This window comes from Schistocerca piceifrons, chromosome 1 (genome assembly GCF_021461385.2).
Source record: "Schistocerca piceifrons isolate TAMUIC-IGC-003096 chromosome 1, iqSchPice1.1, whole genome shotgun sequence".
NCBI lineage: Eukaryota > Metazoa > Arthropoda > Insecta > Orthoptera > Acrididae > Schistocerca > Schistocerca piceifrons.
In genome coordinates this window covers 648814475-648834527 of record NC_060138.1, presented here as the reverse complement: position 1 = coordinate 648834527, position 20053 = coordinate 648814475, and the positions used below count along the sequence as shown (strand labels likewise).

Sequence of the window (20053 nt, the reverse complement as noted above, 5' to 3'; positions counted from 1 at the left end):
CCCTTTCAAAGGCACATCGGGAGGGGGAATGTTCATTGCAGTTGACAAAAATATCGTCTCTATTGAGGTCGAAGTTAAGTGTGAAGTCATCTGGTGTAGATGAAACCAAGTTAATTGTTGGATGTTTTTACCGGCCATCCGATTCTGCTGTGACACTACTAGAGTCATTCAAAGAAAGTCTGCGGGCAATAGCGCTTAAATACCCAGATCATGCAGCACTAGCTGGAGGCGACTTTAACCTACTGAGCATAGACTGGGATGTCTATGGATTCATGCAGGGAAGTACAGACACAGTCATGCGAAATACTTTTGAACACGTTTTCTGAAAATGTTTTTGAGTTGCTAGCTCGGCAGCCCACACCCAGTGGAAATATCTTAGATCTTGTAGCTACAAATAGGCCGGACCTTATCAAAAATGGTTCAAATGGTTCTCAGCACTATGGGACTTAACATCTGAGGTCATCAGTCCCCTAGAACTTAGAACTACTTAAACCTAACTAACTTAAGGACACCACACAAATCAATGCCAGAGGCAGGATTCGAACCTGCGACCGTAGCGGTCGCGCGGTTCTAGACTGAAGCGCCTAGAACCGCTCGGCCACCGGACCTTATCGACAATGTCAATATAGAAAAGGGGATTAGCGATCATGATGTCATTATAGCAACTATATAACGAAAGCTAATAAATCAGTCAAGATGGCGAGGAGAGTGTTTCTGCTAGATAGAGCAACAGTTATTAACGTCTCACTTAGACAGTTTCACTTAGTTTCAATAAGATGGGTGTAGAGGAACTATGGGTAGAGTTTAAGAAGATTGTAAACGTGGATTGTGCTGTGCCTAGTTAGTGGATAAAGTATGGAAAAGACCCACCATGGTTAATAACGAAATTCGGCGGATGATGGAAACAGACGCTATTGCATTCTCGGTTCAAAATAGAACGCATAAACGGCAAGCGAAGATTAGTAGAGATTCGTGCATCTGCGAAAAGATCTATGCGCGAAGCATACCACTACTACCATCGTCATACCTTAGCAAAGTATCTGGCAGAAAACCCGAAAAAATTCTGGTCGTATGTAAAATCGCTAAGCGAGTCTAAGGCTTCCATTTAGTCCCTTATTGGTCAGTCTGGTATGGCAGTTGAAGATAGCAAAAACGAAAGCTGCAGTTTTATATTTCATGTTCAAGAAATCGTTCACGCACGAGAATCGTACAAACATACCGTCTTTTGACAATCGGACAGACTCCCGTATGGACAACGTAGTACTAAGCATAGAGAAACAACTGAAAGATTTGAAAGCAAATAAATCATCAGGCCCAGATGGAACCCCAGTTCGATTTTACAAAGAGTATTCTGCGGCATTGGCTCCCTAGCTAGCTTACATTTATCGCGAATCTCTCCCCCAGCGCAAAGTCCCAAGTGACTGGAAAAAAAGCGCAGGTGACTCCAGTACATAACAATGGTAAAGAAAGGACCCGCAAAATTACAGATCAATATCCCTAACTTATCTTTGCTGCAGAATCCTTGAACGTATTCTCAGTTTGAATATAATAAATTTTTTTGAGACTGGGAAGCTTATGTGGAAGAATGAGCATGGTTTTAGAAACCATCGCTCTTGCGAAACTCAATTTGCTCTTTTCTCACATGATACACTGAGAACTATGGATGAATGGAAACAGGCAGATTCCAAATTTCTAGATTTCCGGAAAGCATTTGACACAGCGTCCCATTGCAGGTTGTTAACGAAGATACGAGTATATGGAATAAGTTCACAGATATGTGGTGTGATGCATGGCAGCTAGCCCTAAATGTGGAAAAATGTAAACTAATGCGGATAAATAGAAAGATAAAACCTGTAATGTTCGGATACAGTATTAATAGTGTCCTGATTAACACGGTCAAGTCGCTTAAATAACGTTGCAAAGCGATATGAGGTGTTCCACCTCATGTGAGCATGTAAGAACTGCGGTAGGGAAGGAGAACGGTCGACTTCGGTTTATTGGGAGAATTTTAGGACATAGTTCACCTGTAAAGGAGACAGCATATAGGACGCTGGTGCGACCTATTCTTGAGTACTGCTCGAGTGTTTGGGATCCGTATCAGGTCAGATTGAACGAAGATGTCTAATCCCTTAAGAGGCGGTCTGCTAGATTTGTTACCGGGAGGTTCGAACAAAACATAAGCATTACAGAGATGCTCCAAAATTCAAATGGGAATCCCTGGAGGAAAGTGTCGTTCTTTTCGAGAAATACTATTGAGAAAATTTAGAGAACCGGCATTTGAAGCTGACTCCCGAATGATTGTACTGCCGCCAACATACAATGCGCGCAGGGACCACGAAGATAAGACACGAGAATAAGGGTTAAACTTCTCCAGTGTCTCATGGAGCGTGGTGATGATTTATCTGTCGGATGGTGAAGATAAATTCGATAGCCTGCCTGCTGCTATTAGAAACCGAGTACACTCGATCTTTTCTCTACCGTATCACCATAAACAACACAGACTACACACACTCATCTGTCACCCACGTCTAACAAATACATTAGCAACTCAGATATTTACTGAAACCATTGGCAGCTAAGAAATACAACGCGTCCAGTTTGATTCCTCATGTTCTCCCAACCAAGAATGCCATACGACTGTTTCTTTCTTACAAATTACTTGCTTTTTAATTTCAAAAAAAAAACTTTAGCTAAAAGTACTGTCGGTATCATCGTCTGCCTTTACCGTTCAGTTATTGCTTTCCTTCCTTTCGTACTCCATTTGACATCATACGAAGGTACCACTAGCGGCATGCCTACTTAGTACTCCGAATGTCCATAATTGGACTGTCAAGAACATTATGCAAGATGTGTAAGGAAGTAGTGTATTTCCTGAATGGAGCTGAAATATGTTTCCGGAATTGTGCCAATGTGTGATATAAGATATTTCTGGTAGCGTCTCCACCTAGAGTTTCTTGAACATTTTCTGACGCTGTTGCACTAACCATGTATGTGACAAATTGGATAGATATTCTGCCTTACTTCCGTCAATACCAATTGCTGAAGATGCCAGACTGACGATCAATACTCAGGTGTCACTCAGTTCCTAAAGAGATCAGCGTCGTCGAGGAAATACACAGCCCTTAGATTCTTGCTCTGAGTGTTTTTGCCATCTCCAGAAATAGATATATGTGGTGGTCGCTTCACCTTAAATCCATTTGGATGGATACCTCTAGGTATTTTTCGGTTGTGATTGCGTGCATTACAAGTTTTACAGATACAGTAAAGTATATCTGTTTCTAAACTCTGCGATGACAATTTTAGTGAACATTTGTCACCTGCAAGGTTGTTACTTTGACCTGAGCAACGTACGCCGATTGTTAAAGACATAACATGGCGTACATCCTCTGTTTCGTGTAGCAACATATAACAATACCGATCAATCATAGCCTGATCTTATCTTATATGTGATAAATTTAATATAAATGGAAAAGACTCACACCTAGGCCTGGGTAGCAAATTGTGTGTGATTACCGCGAAGTATTTATTAAAATGCAGTGTCACACTCCACTGTTCGGGGTCAGTACAACTTGTCTGAATACAAGAAGCTGCGCTGCCTTGCATCAGCGCCTTATTAACGTACAGTGTGTACCGTGACGATGATACAAACTTGCAGGGACGCTGAGAAGTAACGATTTGAAGTAAGGAACACTAGTCCCGAAATGGGTCAGATGCCAGACTTGTTACGAAATTACTCACTGAAATATGATTACCTACGAACCGTTGCTTATTCGAAGTATTAAATTGACTCAACATACACATCATGAGCGGTGAGGACTGGAAACTTAGCTGATGGACTGCAGATTGCGTGGCGAGTGTGTCGATAGTCAGTCTAGTGTAAAACTCTGTAAGACTCCAATCTGCACTTACAACTTGAAGGATACAATCAATCAGATGTAGTGAAATGGCCTTGTTGCTGGTTATGAAATTAACGTGAAAGGAAACTGTAATGAAGCTTACGGGTTTTAAGGAGTCCAGCAGAAGAAATCCAACGTGTACTATATTTACGAAACTGCTATCTCAGTTAAGGAAAGTTGGGCAAACGGTACCACAATACGACGGCCGGCAATGACAGCAACTGCACGTGCTTAGGAGCAACAATGCTCACTAGCATTAGTAAGAAACCTTCAATCGCCACTAAATAGTTATCATATACGTGAAATGAGTCTCAGTCTTGATCCATGTGAAAGTAATTTGTTGGCTGTATTCCTGTCTGTGTTTTTCCCTATAGTTCTTTCCCTTTACTGCTTCTCATATTAACATACACTATGTGATCAAAAGTGTCCGGACGCCCCCAAAAACATACGTTTTTCGTATTATGTGCATTGTGCTGCCACCTACTGCCAGGTACTGCATATCAACGACCTCAGTAGTCATTAGACATCGTGAGAGAGGAAAATGGGGCGCTCCGCGGAACTCTCAGACTTCGAACGTGGTCAGGTGATTGGGTGTCACTTGTGTCATACATCTGTACGCGAAATTTTCACACTCCTAAACATCCCTAGGTCCACTGTTCCCGATGTGATAATGAAGTGGAAACGTGAAGGGACACCTACAGCGCAAAAGCGTACAGGCCGACCTCGTCTGTTGACTGACAGAGACCGTCACAGTTGAAGAAGGTCGTAATGTGTAATAGGTAGACATCTATCCAGACCATCACGCGGAAATTCCAAACTGCATCAGGACCCATTGCAAGTACTTTGACAGTTAGGCGGAAGGTGAGAAAACTTGGATTTAATGATCGAGCAGCTGCTCATGAGCCAAACATCACGCCTGTAAATGCCAAACGACGCCTCGCTTGGTGTAAGGAGGGTAAACACTGGACGATTGAACAGTGGAAAAACGTTGTGTGCAGTGACGAATCACGGTACACAATGTGGCGATCCGATAGCTGGGTGTGGGTATGGCGAACGCCCGGTGAACATAATCTGCCAGCGTAAGTAGTGCCAGCAGTAAAATTCGGAGGCGGTGGTGTTATGATGTAGTCGTGTTTTTCATGGAGGGGGCTTGCACCCCTTGTTGTTTTGCATGGCACTATAACAGCACACTGATGTTTTAAGCCGGCCGAAGTGACCGAGCGTTTCTAGGCGCCACAGTTTGGGACCGCGCGACCGCTACGGTCGCAGGTTCGAATCCTACCTCGGGCAAGGGTGTGTGTGGTGTCCTTAGGTTAGTTAGGTTTAAGTAGTTCTAAGTTCTAGGGGACTGATGACTTCGGAAGTTAAGTCCCATAGTGCTCAGAGTCATTTTGATGTTTTAAGCACCTTCTTGCTTCCCACTGTTGAAGAGCAATTCCGGGATGGCGATTGCATCTTTCAACACCATCGAGCACCTGTTCGTAAGCACGGCCTTTGGCGGAGTGGTTACATGACAGTAACATCCCTGTAATGGACTGGCCTGCGCGGAGTCCTGACCTGAATCCTATAGAACATCTTTGTGATGTTTTGGAACGCCGACTTCGTGCCACGCCTCACCGACAGACATTGATTCCGCTCCTCAGTGCAGCACTCCGTGAAGAATGGGCTGCCGTTCCCCAAGAAACCTTCCAGCACTTTATTGAACGTATCACTGCGAGAGTGGAAGCTGTTGTAAAGGCTGCGGGTGGGACAGCACCATACTGAATTCCAACATTACTGATGGGGGGTGCCACGAACTAGTAAGTCATTTTCAGCCAGGTCTCCGGATACTTTTGTTCACATAGTGTAGATTCGGGCGGACGTCATTTGAAAGGGCACGGCCGATTTCCTTCCTCAAGTTTGTCAATCCGAATTTGTGCTCCATCTCCAATGACCTCGATGTTGACGGGACGTTAAACCCTAATTTTCCTTCTTTCCAACCTTTTAGAACCGTGGAAGCTATTTTCTGATGCCAGAATGAAATTTTCATTCCGCAGCGGAGTGTTCGCTGATATGAAACTTCCTGGCAGATTAACACTGTGTGCTCATCCGAGACACGAACTCGGGACCTTCCCCTTTCGCGGGTAAGTGCACTACTGACTGAGCTACCCAAGCACAATCCATGACCCCTTCTCACAGTTTTACTTCACGAATTCGAGTCTCGGTCCGGCACACACTTTTTATCTGCCAGTACATACTCCGCAGCAGAGTGGAATTTTCGTTCTGAAAACATCCCCTAGGCTGTGGTTAAGTCATGTTTCCGCAGTATCCTTTCTTTCAAGAGTATTAGTCCCACAAGTTTCTCAGGAGAGTTTATGTGAAGTTTGGAAAGTAGGAGGTGAGGCACTGGAGGAAGGGAAGCTGCAAGAACTGGTCGTGAGTCATGCTTGGGTAGCTCAGTCGCCGTCACGGTAGCTCAGCGTGTTCGGTCAGAGATTTAGCTACCCTCTGTAATATAAACTGAGTGAGTGGATCAACGAAGAACTTGAACAGGTGTCACGGGATGTCCACCCCGGACAAATGTAATGAACATTAACGGAAAAAATGAGATCATAAAAAAAGGTCGGTAGAGCAACTGTCAGCGAAAAGCAAAGATCCAGAGTTCGAGTCTCGGTCCGACACACAGTTTTAATCTGCCAGGAATTTTCTTATGCTCTGATGTCGTAACAGGTATCCCGAGATCTTGTCCTTTCATGTCGGTGTTTTCCGTTTATTCCCTTTTTCGGATTTTCTGCGGAGAATCTCTTTATTCCTTATCCATTAACCTACCAAAATTTCAAAATTCTTAGTTAGCATCATATCTCAAACGCTTCGGTTATCTTCTTTTCCAGTTTTCCCATAGTCCATAATTCACTACCCTACGTTCGACGCGCAAGTCGCTGAAGTGGCGTTAAGTCGAACGACTTGCACCTGGCGAACGGTCTACCTGACGGAAGGCTCCAGTCACACGACATTTACATTTACTAGCCTACGTGAAATCCTATGTTTGATACTAGCTAGCAGTCTCTTCTCTGTGCTAGTCTACATTTTATATGTTCCCCTTCGTTCGTTGTGTGTTAGCATGCTCCCAAGGTAGAATTCATTTATTTCGTGTACTGCATCGCCACTAGCTTTAATGTTTAGTTTATCGCAAGTCTCATTTCTGCTACTCCCTATTACTTTCGTCTTTCTTCGCGTTACTTTTAGTCCACATTCTGCACTTATTAGGTGTTCATTCCAGTCAACACGTCCTGTAATAATTCTTCGCTTTCATCGCGAAAACGAGTAGCAACGTCATCGGCGAATCACCTTCCCTGAGGTCGCCATCTACCAGATTTTTCCATTCTTCTGTAAATAATTCGTGTCAGTATTTTACAGCCATGACTTACTAAACTTATAGTTCGGTAATATTCACATCTGTCAGCATCTGAGTTCTTTGGAATTAGTATTATTACATTCTTCACGAAGTCTGGGAGTATTTCCTATATCTCATATATCTTGCACATCACGTGGATTAGTTTAGTCATGGCTGGCTCTCCCAAGGATGTCAGCAGTTCTGAGAGTGTGTCATCCACTCCAGGGGCTTTATTTTGGCTTAGGTCTGTCAAATTATTCTCGCAGCATCGTATCTCCCATCTCATCTTCATCTACGTCCTCTTCCCTTTCTGTGATGTTACCTTAAAGTTCATTGCCCTTGCATAGCCCCTATACATATTTTCCCATCCTGCTTAGTACTGTTTTTCCATCTGAGCACTTGACATTCATATAGCTGCTTCTCTTTTCTTCAAAGGTCGCTTTAATTTGCCTGTAGGGAATATCTATATATAGACTTATATTTGACCTCTAGACACTCCTGACTGGCTATTTTGTATTCCCGTCAGTATTATTTCTTAGACGTTTATATTCCATTTCGCCTACTTCATTTGCTCCATTTTTATATATTCTCCCTTTATGAATTAAACTTAATATGTCCTTTAATACCCAAGGAATTGTACTAGGCCTTTTCTTTCTACCTATTTGATCCTCTGCTGCCTTCACTGTTCCATCTCTCAAAACTACGTGTTCGTCTGTCACTGTTTTCCTTTCCTCTTTTTCAGGAATACTTGCCTAATGTTCCTCGTGAAACTCTCAACAATTTTTAGTCTTCAGTTTATACAGGTTCCGCCTACTTAATTTCCTACCTATTTGCAAATTTTTCTGTTTTAAACTGCAATTCAGAACCAATAAATGTTACTCTCAGTCCACATCTGCCCCTGGAAATGCTTTACAGTTTAAAATGTGTTTCCGAAATCTTTGTCTTACCATTATACAATCAAACTGATACCCTCCAGCGCCTCCATGTCTCTTCCATGTATACAGCCTTCCTTTTATGGTTCTTAAACCAAGTGCTAGCGATGATTAAATTATGCTCTGTACAAAATTCTACTAGGCGGCTTTCTCTTTCATTCCTTTCCTCCAGTCCATATTCACCTACTATTTTTTCTCTTCCTATTACCGGTTGCAGTCACCCATGCCACTTAACTTTTATTCTACCTTGAGTGTATGAAAGACTTCTTCTATCTCATCGTATGTTTCTTCAGTTTCTTCATAATCATCTGTGGAGTTAGTTGGCTTCTAAAATTTGTACTACTGTTGTGGGGGTGGGCTTCTTCTTGCGACATCAGTTAGTTGGTTTGAAATGTAGTAAGCACCAGAGGCACTTTGAATTACTATCGCTCTCTCTGTGCGCCCGGAACAATTAGAATACCTTCTCACATGCTTGTCCTTGTGGCATGGAAAAAGTGGTCTTTCGGACATGACGTCCAGTTAGAAATAATTATTCGATCCCCAGAATACGAATTTAGAAGCGCACTGTACAACATACAACGGTAAATGAAAAACATAAAAGGTACTCTTGATTACTTGTGAAAATTTCCAGGCGTTTGGGACACAGTCTGGATCTCAACAAAATTTGTTTTTTTTTTTCGCATTTAGTTTCCATCTTAAAAATCGTAGGATGAGCACAGTCTTCAAATACGATGACGGTGCACACTGAAACAAGATGCATGGTGTTCGAAACAACATTGTTGCGGTCCATAGATAAGATTTCTTTATCTGCTTAAGTAGGTAATTTGAGGCAGTTGAACTGTACTTTATTATCGAAATTACTCTCCATTTAACACCCAGACGCCTGGTCGCGAAGGCATAGTCTTTTTGTTAGCGTGGTATATAAAGATAGTAGTAATGTTATGTACTATGTATACTCCCGTTATGACAAATTCAAAAGAGATAACGCAACATATACACTCTAACACGAAAAAAGCTACGCGGCACGCAAGAATTATCCAAATGGGGTGGAAGTCGGCAGATGCGATGCACATGTACAGGCAAACAAATTATTAGAATTTTAGAAAAATTACATGATTGTGCAAGAGAAAGAGCTTCTCGAATTGAATAAGTCAATAGCGCGTTAGCCCACCTCTGGCTCTTATGCAAGCAGTTATTTGGCTTGGCATTGATTGACAGAGTTATTGGATGTCCTCCTGAGGGATATCGCCTCGAATTCTGTCCAACTGACGCCTTTGATTGTCAAAATCCCGATCTGGTTGAAGGGCCCTGTCCATAATGCTCCAAACGGTCTAAATTGGGGAGAGATCAGGCGACTTATGCTGGCCAAGTAGAGTCTGGCAAGAGCGAACACAAGCAGTAGAACATCTCTCCGTGTGCGGGCCAGCATTATCTTGCTGAAATGTAAGCCCAGGATAACTTGCCATGAAGAGCAAGAAAAAACAGAGCGTAGAACATCGTCGACGTATTTCTGTGCTGTAAGGGTGCTGCGTATGACAACCAAATGGGTCTCTCTGTTAAAAGAAATGGCACCCCAGCCCACCAGTCCTGGTTGTCGGGCCGTATCGCGGTCGACAGTCAGACTGGTATCCTACCGATGTCCAGGAAGTCTCCAGACATCGTCTTCTGGGATTCAGTACGAAACGGAAATCATGACTGAAGATCATTCTACTCCAGCCAATGATATTCCAGCCCGAATGTTCCCGACTCAACTGAAAACGAGGTTGTTTGTGTACAGAGGTCAATGATGGTTGGCACAAGAGGCAATGTGAGCTCAGACCCCTTTCTGTGAGCCGCCTATTAATGGTCCTTGTAGTCACTGAAGCACCAGTTGCGCGTCTGGTCACTGAGAATGATGAATTCGGGACTCTGAGTGCCTCTTTCAATAGTCTCTCGCAACTGCTCAGTCCTCACGTTCTGTTGTCTCTCTAGGTCGACCACTTCTTCCTTGACGCTGCGTTCGGTCATAGTTAACCCAACTTGTACGGATCAGCTGCAGTGGTATAGAGTTTAAGCGGAAGTACGTAACATGGATTCGTGAACGTGCATTAGAGAGACGGTTATTTTCAGTCACCGCGTTTATTTGTAGCAAGGAATATGAAATTAAAAATAAAGCTTTTCTAATACAACACAATGATTACAAGAAAAATGGCATTACAGCATTTAATAAACATTATGTGGAATAATTTTATACTGAGCCAGTCACTTTTTACTAATATTTTATTAGCACAATGCATTTCGGCAGCATGCAGCCATCATCAGGTGGATTATACAGTAACTTATACATCAGCTGATAGGTTATGTACATTAGCTGTATGTGCCAGTGGGGTTAAGAATCGAAAAATAAACATTTTTGTTGGCGATTTCATTTTCTATCAGCTGATGAATAAATAACTGTATAATGGATTGTGCTAATAAAATATTAGTAAAAAGTGACTGCAACAGTATAAGATTATTCCACATAATCTTATAATACAGTCGTAGACCTCAAAAACGTCCAAATAACATGGATAAATTTAATAAACAATTTTGATCGTGTCATAGTCCATAAGGCGTTTAAATGTAAGTACAGTTATTGTTATTAATCATCTTACAGAGACAATAACATTACACACACACACACACACACACACACACACACACACACACACACAAAGTAGATTACAAAACGTTATATTGGAGCATGCTGCAAATAAAGAAACAAACAAACAACCCAACGACACTTCGTCACGAAATTACGGTATGATAACTTTGGGGGAGGGTTGCAGCAATCTACATCAGTCAACGGTCGATTCGAAGTGTTCAGAAATATGCTGACTTCTAACGATCGGTTCTTGGGAAGGAGGGACGGGGTGGGGGGCGCAACCAACTTATCGCGCCCTTGCTATAGATAATCAATTGGGGGACTCATAACATACTAATTAATGTAGCCTACCAATTATATATGCGGACCGAGGTGCAGACCCATAACACCAGTATTGGCTCTTGAGCAAAAAAGTTTGACGACCACTGTCTTACTGTCTGTGTGTGCTTCGCGGCTTGTTGCTACGACGTGTCAGCACACAATGGCCGTCGGCTGCCACTCGCAGAGGCCTGGCCTGGGGGCTAGCTACTTGCGTATTCCAGTAATTCGCCAAGGGGATCTGCCACCGCAATCGCGGCAAGCTAAAAGGTTTCCTCCGTTGACAAAGGGCCAAGGAGAAAAACAAGGTGCGTCACGCACAGATAAAGCACACGCTATTGTGTGAGCCTTTTTAGGTAGCGCTACGGCCCGCTATCTGTGGCCCAGAGGAGCGCTCAGTCCAGGCCAGGACGGTGGCAGTGCCTGGCTGTGGCTCACCATGAAACGATACACCAAAATAGGCACATCGGAGTAAAAATTACACTGACGGAAAAAACAACGCAACACCTTCAAGCACACGGTCATTTTATTTACGAATGAGGTGATAAGTAGTTCATCATTGTAGGAGTATATTATAACGAATTCAGAAGAAATGAAACACTCAAGTCACAGTAAAGCGTGCACAAATTGTCGCATCATTACACACTGTACCCTCCTCTGGAGGCAATGCAGGCCTGTATTCTCGCGTGGAAACTATCACGAATGGTACGGTATATTGATAATTTTCACTTATGGACCGTCTGACAGCAACTGAATAAAACACAATTGCATTAAAACAAGCGTTCAGTGCATAGTGCTGTGGAATGCGGAAAAAACAGCAAATTGGCGCTCATAGGAAGAAGAACAACACCAAAAATGCAACAGGAGCGTAATATGTAAGAAACTGTCTACGCAACCTGCCACTGATGATGCCTTGCAGAAAATAAAGGCGAAACGCGTATGGCACTAAAATTGTGTTTTATTCAGTTGCTGTCAGACGGTCCATAAGTGAAAATTATCAATATACCGTAGTATTACGCGCAACTGAGGAGGACAGGACCACAAAAGTTGAAGATATCACGAATGGCATACTGCAATAGGTTGTCCGTAGCAGCTTGAGCCCTTTGTTGCAATTCGACGATGGCTGGCTCTTGCAGGCCCAGGAGAACGAGTGACCCCGCTTCACGATGTTCCATGCAGTATCACGGGGATAATAGGCTGTGCAGTATAGCGGGAGCTGACGACTTCACCCAGCAGAAACACCTACTGTTACCGTGAGCTTGATTGTCCCCTACACCACGAGTCCTGGGATGGGACGTGCGTGTCGTGGGTGAATGCACTCTGGAATAGGCTGCTTACTGGTTCTACTTCATACACAAGTATTTTCATCACTCGCATCCAGACAGAATCTACCCTCACCACTGAAGAGAACAGAGCGCCATTCCACTACCCAGTGAACTCTTATTGCACCAGAGTAGCCATGATTTTTGGTGTCGTCGTGTCAGTGGTGGCCTGGACAAATTATTGCGTGTTCTTAGTCCTGCCATAACGGTCCCTGATGACACAGCAGGTGAAATAGTGCATAGATTTCGTCCCTGGATGTTGTTCGGTCGGCCGCTGTTGCTCGCGTAATTCGTCGATCTTGATCTGTGTGTGAACTACGCGGTCGTCCAGAACTTGGTCTACAGGTGTTACCATTAAACTGAGCACAGTTACTGCCTGCAGAGTCAAAGCAGAGGGTGCACAGACAGGCCACCCGAGCGCCATCTGATTGCCGATGACCGTCACAAACGAATCGCCAACAGTACAACTACTCATCATGCACATATTATAGTCTGGCCCTAAATACTGTCTTTGAGGGTGTTGCATTTTTCCCGACCACTAATACTACAAGACACTAATACTCAAAATACTCTACTACCGTGTTACACTTCCTCTAGGCTTGATAATGGCCTCAATTCGGCAAGAGAGAATGTACGCAAGTTTCGTGAAGTATGCCGGATCCAGCTGAAAGCATTCGTTGATAATTAGGTCCCGTAGAGCTATCAAATCGCGGGATGTTGACTGTTACATTTTACCTGCTGTTGCAGAAAGTCCTAATAATTTTACATGGGCTTACGATCGGGTGATTTTGGTTGCCAGTCAAGGTGCTGTAAGGTGCCTAAGCGTTCCTGTGAAAACAGGAAGGTGACCGTGCAGGCTTGGGCACATGGCTGTTATCTTTGAATCCATGAGTATCTACGGCATACTCATCACAAAGATGTAGAAGAGAGGACAATACTTGATCACCGACAATCTTGAAATAAATATCATGGTTTATTTATACAGTAATCTGAATAAAAGTCCCCTAGACGTGGTACGAAATCATCCCAGACGTATCCAGAAGTATCACTGGTCTGAACCATATCATCCCCGTCCTGCAGCTTAAATATCTCATTGAACCATTAGTGGACTCGACTCCTAGCGGCATTTGCAAAGAGCCAAAATGGCGACTCGTTGTACCACACTACACGCCTCCAGTCAGCTACTGTCCAGCTTACGTAACGCTTGGCCCACTGGAGACATGAAGCTTCACGTACCGCTCTCAAAAACGGCCTTTTAATAAGTACCCGACTCCAGATTTTCATTGCAGACAGTTCCCTCTGCAGTGTTCGTTCGGAAACCGGTTGTCATGAGCATTTGTCAACTGCGGCAGTTCCTGTCGGGTTTTAAACAATGTTACTCCCAAGCTGTGACGGTCGTCTTTGGTCCCTATCGGCTATGATGTTTCTGCGATCACTGTTCTTACACCGTGGTACATGACAAGTGTTAGACCATTCTTTGCGTACACGCTGGACGGTCATTCACGTCGTGCACATGGTCAAGCTATTGTCTGCCATTCTGTCACGCCTCCACGTCGATCCAACATACCATGATGATACCGCACAGTCGACTAAACACACACACACACACACACACACACACACACACACACACACACACACACAGCGGATGACCGTCACAAATGAATCACTAATAGTACAATCCCTCAGTATGCACATATATCATACTCTGGTGTCACTGAACACAGTCCTCAAGAATTTTGCATTTTCTTTCCGGCCACTAATACCCATAATAAACTTCCCAAATTTAAAAAAAATGTGAAGTGTTTTTGTTGACTACAGTTGCACTAGTAGTTGAAAACAGCCACCAGCAACTAATTTTAACAACTGTAATATAAACGTGAACAACCGTCTAAAGATGAATCTGTCGGTTCGAAACCGATCTCGGCGATATTTGTGTAAATAAGTAGCATTGTATACAGCCACGGTCTAAAAAGTGTCTACTTTCGACAAAACGGCAGGCAGAATATTTATGTTCCCTCAGTGCTGAGGCGATTCTAGACTCTCGACCGTCGTTACGATATCTACTCACTTGCTTGACAGTTCTCCCAGCTCTAATCGAGGGAACATACCGATGCGGTTCACGCTCCAGACTGACCGGTGAAAACCAGCTGACAATTACTTCTCTCCATTTGTTTCGATCTCATTGCATGTGTTCCATCAACGATCGAAGGTCTACAGTCGGTCAGTACTGAAAAAACCTGAACAATAAAAGGTCTCACCTAACCTTGCATATTTTCACACTGCACTGAAATTCATGAAAGTTTACGTATGCAAAAGATAACAAGCACGATATACACTGAAGAGCCAAAGAAACTGGTACACCATCCCCTGTGAGCACGCAGAAGTGCCACAACATGATATGACATGGACTCGACTAATGTCTGAAGTAGTGCTGGAGGGAACTGACACCATGAATCCTGCAGGGCTGTCCATAAAGCCGAAAGTAAAGAGGGTGGGGGGTGGAGATCTCTTCTGAACAACAAGTTACAAGGCATCAAAGATATGCTCAATATTGTTCATTTCTGGGGAGCGGAAGTGTTTAACTCAGAAGAATGTTCCTGGAGCCACTCTGTAGCAATTCTGGACGGGTAGGGTACCGCATTGTCCTGCTGCAATTGCTCAAGTGTATCGGAATGCGCAATGGACATGAATGTGGATGCAGGTGGTCAGACAGGAGACTTAGGTACGTGTCACCTGTCAGTCGGATCTAGACGTATCAGCGGTCCTATATCACTCCAACTGCACACGCCCCACACCATTACAGAGCCTCCTTCAGCTTGAACAGTCCCCTGCTGACATGGAGAGTCCATGGATTCATGAGGTTGTCTGTATACTAGTACACGTCCATCCGCTCGATACAATTTGAAACGCGACTCGTCCGACCAGGCAACGTATTTCAGCCATCAACAGACCAATGTCGGTGTTGATGGGCCCAAGGGAGGCGTAACGCTTTATGTCGTGCAGTCATCGAGGGTACACGAGGGGGTCTTCGGCTCCGAAAGCCCATATCGATGATGTTTCGTTGAATGGTTCGCACGCTGACACTTGTTGATGGCTCAGTATTGAAATCTGGAGCAATATGCGGAACTGTTGCACTTTTGTCACGCTGAACGATTCTCTTCAGTCGTCGTTGGTCACGTTCTTGCAGGATCTTTTTCCGGCCGCAGCAATGTCGGAGAATTTTATGTTTTACCGGATTCCGGATGTTCATAGGAAACTCTCCACTTCATTACTGTCTCGGAGATGCTCTGTTCCATCGCACGTGCGCCGACTGTAACAGCACGTTCAAACTCACTTAAATCTTGATAACCTGCGATTGTAGCAGCAGCAACCGATCTAACAACTGCGTCAGACACTTGTTTTATATAGGTGTTGCTGACGGCAGCGCCGTACACTGCATGTTTATGTATCACTGTATTTGAGTACGCATGTCTATACCAGTTTCTTTGGGGCTTCAGAGCACTTGGTAAGAATAAAAATATTATGAATATGTGACTGCGTCTTGATGTGGAGATCGTCGTCATGACGAAGGGCACTTGAAGTAGTGTTTAGAGTATTACAGAGCGTGAAGCGGCAACTAAAACAAACAAAAAACTTTGTTCAGACTGACTTTGGTCACATATGCCTGAGCTCGTTTCCCTTCGTGCCTGAGGAATAAAAAATTCCAGTACTTAAAAGCAGTCGTGTATTTTTTCGGAGCCTGAGGCGAAATTTACGATTTGTATTGACGCGACTCTAAGCTCACCGGATAAAACGTTAGTTAGCCGCTTAAAATAGCGCTCTGATCGTTTTGGAACCCTGTAAATGGTGTAGAACTGGTACCAGACGGTCATGTGAACCCCCATGGGTAACATAAATAACTCATGTAGTGGGACTGTAGTCAACAAAAACACTTTTCACATTTTTTTAAATTTGGGAAGTTTATTATGAGTAGTGGCCGGAAAAAAATGCAAAATTCTTAAGGACTGTGTTCAGTGGCACCAGAGTATGATATGTGCATACTGAAGGAGTGTACTGTGAGTGATTCATTTGTGACGCTTATCCGCTGTTTTGACTCTGCAAGCAGTAACTGCGCTGATTTTAGAGATAAACAGTGTTTGCAGCGTTTCTTCAAGGGTATAAGCATGCCCCACATCGCGAGAACATGCTCTTCCTGTTCTATTAGCGATCTGATGGCGCTCGAGTGGCCCGTCTCTGCACCCTGTGTTTTGCACAAAGACCATGCGGCATCTACCAGCGCACGTTTGAACGATTTCTCCGTGATTTGGCACCTAGATCAAGTGTAGGGACACACACACAATAGCACTGGAAAAGCGTTTTCTGAAAATTTGATATTTAGAACGTGTTCCATTTCCGCTCTCCAGTTGGCCATACTAATTGAAGGGGTCGGCGGAAGAAAGCGCTAACCTACAAGAGTGTGTTTCGAAGTGATGCGTGTTATATACTGGATTAAATGAAAAAACAAGAACGTAAATACAACAAGATAAAACAAATTGTGTAACAGATTGCTCTTTCTATCGAAACTCATGGAAAAACTTCACCGGAATGTGGTGCATTCGAAAGCACGACAGATAATGTTATTGGATTAATCCTTACTAAAAGAAGGGTTTGTACTATTTTCCACCAATCTGTGCTATTCTAAGGAGGATCTATGCACAAGGGTTCAACATTCGGAAATAATAAGGTATTAGGCCAAGGGGCAGTGATTGTACGTCATAAACAGTAATTAAAAGAATGCCATGTAACCTCCAGCTTAATGCAGCCACTTCAATTTGATTCTACTTCGTAAACTTCCTCGTTAGTTCTCCTGCTTGTGTATTCGGACTGCTTATTTGGCTTCATGGACGATTTGACCCGAAGTAGATCTTGAAGCAAAAAGGAAATATTCAGGTATTTTATGAGGAATAGAACCCAGGAACTCCACTTTAACAGCCAGCATCAGTAACCATTCCTTTACAATTACGGAGGCAGTCTGTACCTCCCTTGATGTGGCGTTGTTACGAGCTTCGCGAGAAGTTGGGAAAATATCTCTTCCTTTCTCCAATCTTATCACACAAGTATACAGATAACTGCACTGATCCGCTTAAACTAAGAAATTAATGAAATCAGGGTAGAGAAGAGATAAATTGGAAAGGCTAATGTGCTTGTTTGAACTCGAACATTAAAGATACAATAAGTACTCAATAAAAAATTATATCAAATAGTAATTTCCTAATCGTTAAATAGATCAGGGTGGTAATGTGAAAAAAGGCGGAAAGCATTTTAAACGTGGATGTTGACCTGAACAAAAACTAGCGCATACAGGCGTGTTTCGTATTTTTGCTGCTACCAGTTTGGAAAATTTGGAAATTTGTGGTAACGTCTTATGGGACCAAACTGCTGAGATCATCGGTCCCTAAGCTTACACACTGCTTAATATAATTTGCTAGACTAACTTACGCTAAGGACTCGAACCTCCGACGGCTGGTCGCTGTGGCCGAGCGGTTCAAGGCGCTTCAGTCCGGAACCACGCTGATGCTACGGTTGCAGGTTCGAATCCTGCCTCGGGCATGGTTACCTGTGATGTACTTACGTTTAAGTATTTCTAAGTCTAGGGGACTGATGACCTCAGATGTTAAGTCCCATAGTGCTGAGAGCCATTTGAATCATTTGAACTTCCGACGGAGCAAGCCGAGCGGACCGTGACAAGACGTCTGAGACTGCTCGGCTACCCCGCGCGGCGCTAGCAATTTGCCTTCTGGTTGTACATCGTAATGACAATGAATCTCCTGATGTTCGGAGTGATTTATCTGGACAGAGTTGTAATTATCACACTATTCTACGTGAATCACTCGTCGTGATTTGGATAATTTATCGTTACTTAACTTTGTGGCCAGACGCCCGTATTTTAACTTTTTGTGTATCGCATTTGCTGAGGCAGAGATGGGGAACAGACCCAGAATTTGTCTGAAGTATCGAGGAAAACCGCCTAGTTAACGCAACCCAGGTCTGACTCATCTCTTGTCAGCATCACAAGCTATCACGCTGCGCGTTGGCTATACGAACAGTCACATGGTACTTCTCTAAAAAAAGGGGACATTTTGCGTACACTTTCCTTTACCAGAATGGATTCTGCAGTAGATCACTCACTCTAAACATGCAGTGCTTTAAATATTGAAAATAATGGCAAGAGTGAAAATTACTGTTTCTTCAATGTATGGCCGAGGCTAATCGTATTAAAAGCGTATAATCAGGGATGAACACAGGAATCAGCCGCGTATCAATCTGTATTTTATTGCAGGCGTTTGCTACATTTCAGCTAAAGTATCGCCATCATCAGCGCTCTAAAGAATAAGAAAACATGAAAATCAAACATTTCAATTGATTATATCAAGAATTTTGTTCTCTACTGGATCCGCAGCGTGCTTAAATTCATATTACAACTTCTTTCACTTTTGACAAAATTAGGTGCGAATTGTTTATTTCTTGTTGATTACGTCAATTCACGACAACTTTGTTTCGGCATATGTAACATTATCAAGTGACCCTGGCTACATTTATACGTATATCATTTTATTTTACGTCTATGTAGTAGTACTATGAGAACTTATATTATACTCACATCTAGATGGAGTGACGTCCAAAATTATTTTAAGTACTAAGTTCTTTTATATTCTATGTTGTTAACATAGGTCATGTATTTACTTTCTATAGAAGAATAATAGTGAAATTTCGTGTCATTTTTGACAGTTGTAAAATGGTAGATTGTTGCATTGCCAATGTAATGGTACTATGACATTTTATCTTACGCTGCACTTACGTTTATAAGGAGTGACGTCCATAAATCATCTTAGACCATAAATTATTTTACTCACTATTTTGTTAATATAGGTCTCGTCTTTACTTTCTATAGAAATTTCGTGTTATTTTCTGACAGTTGTCACAAGAAATTTCCATAGAAAGGAAATACGTGACTTATGTTAACAACGTAGTACATAAAAGAACTTAGTACATAAGAATTTATGGACGCCACTCCATCTAGATGTGAAGACAATATAAGATAAAATCTCCTAGTACTAATACACAGACGTAGAATAAAGACATATAAATGTAGTGTCGACAGGAACACTTGATAATGGCTCATATGCCGAAACGAGCTTGTCGTGAACTTGTGCAATCAACAAGAAAAAAGCAGTTTGGAACTAATTTTGCCAAAAGCATAACGAAGATATCAAGAAGCATTTAGCAGTTGTAAAGCTTGAAAATTACATCGTAAGAGAAACATATCACTTACTAGAGGTGATATAGATGCAGAAACCTTTCATAACCACTTGTTAAAACTACCTTAAATGTAATCTTCAGGCTGTTCAACTGCTAAATACTTCTTGACATATTCAGTTCAGATGTCTGATTCCTATGTGTTATTACTTTTAGCACGGATGATGGCTATAGTGCAGCTGAAATCTAGCTAGATCAGCAATAAAATATAGATTGATACATGACTGCTGTGCTCACCCACAGTCGCTGAACATACCTGTGCTTTGCTTACGAGTGGATACAAATGTGTT

At 42.8% G+C, this 20053-nt stretch overlaps 1 protein-coding gene across 1 annotated transcript in view; it reads left to right on the top strand.

The window, feature by feature from the left end:
- The window catches only part of LOC124786443 (probable G-protein coupled receptor Mth-like 10), a 244600-nt gene that overhangs the window by 7811 nt on the left and 216736 nt on the right, over positions 1–20053 (top strand). The window lies entirely within an intron of this gene.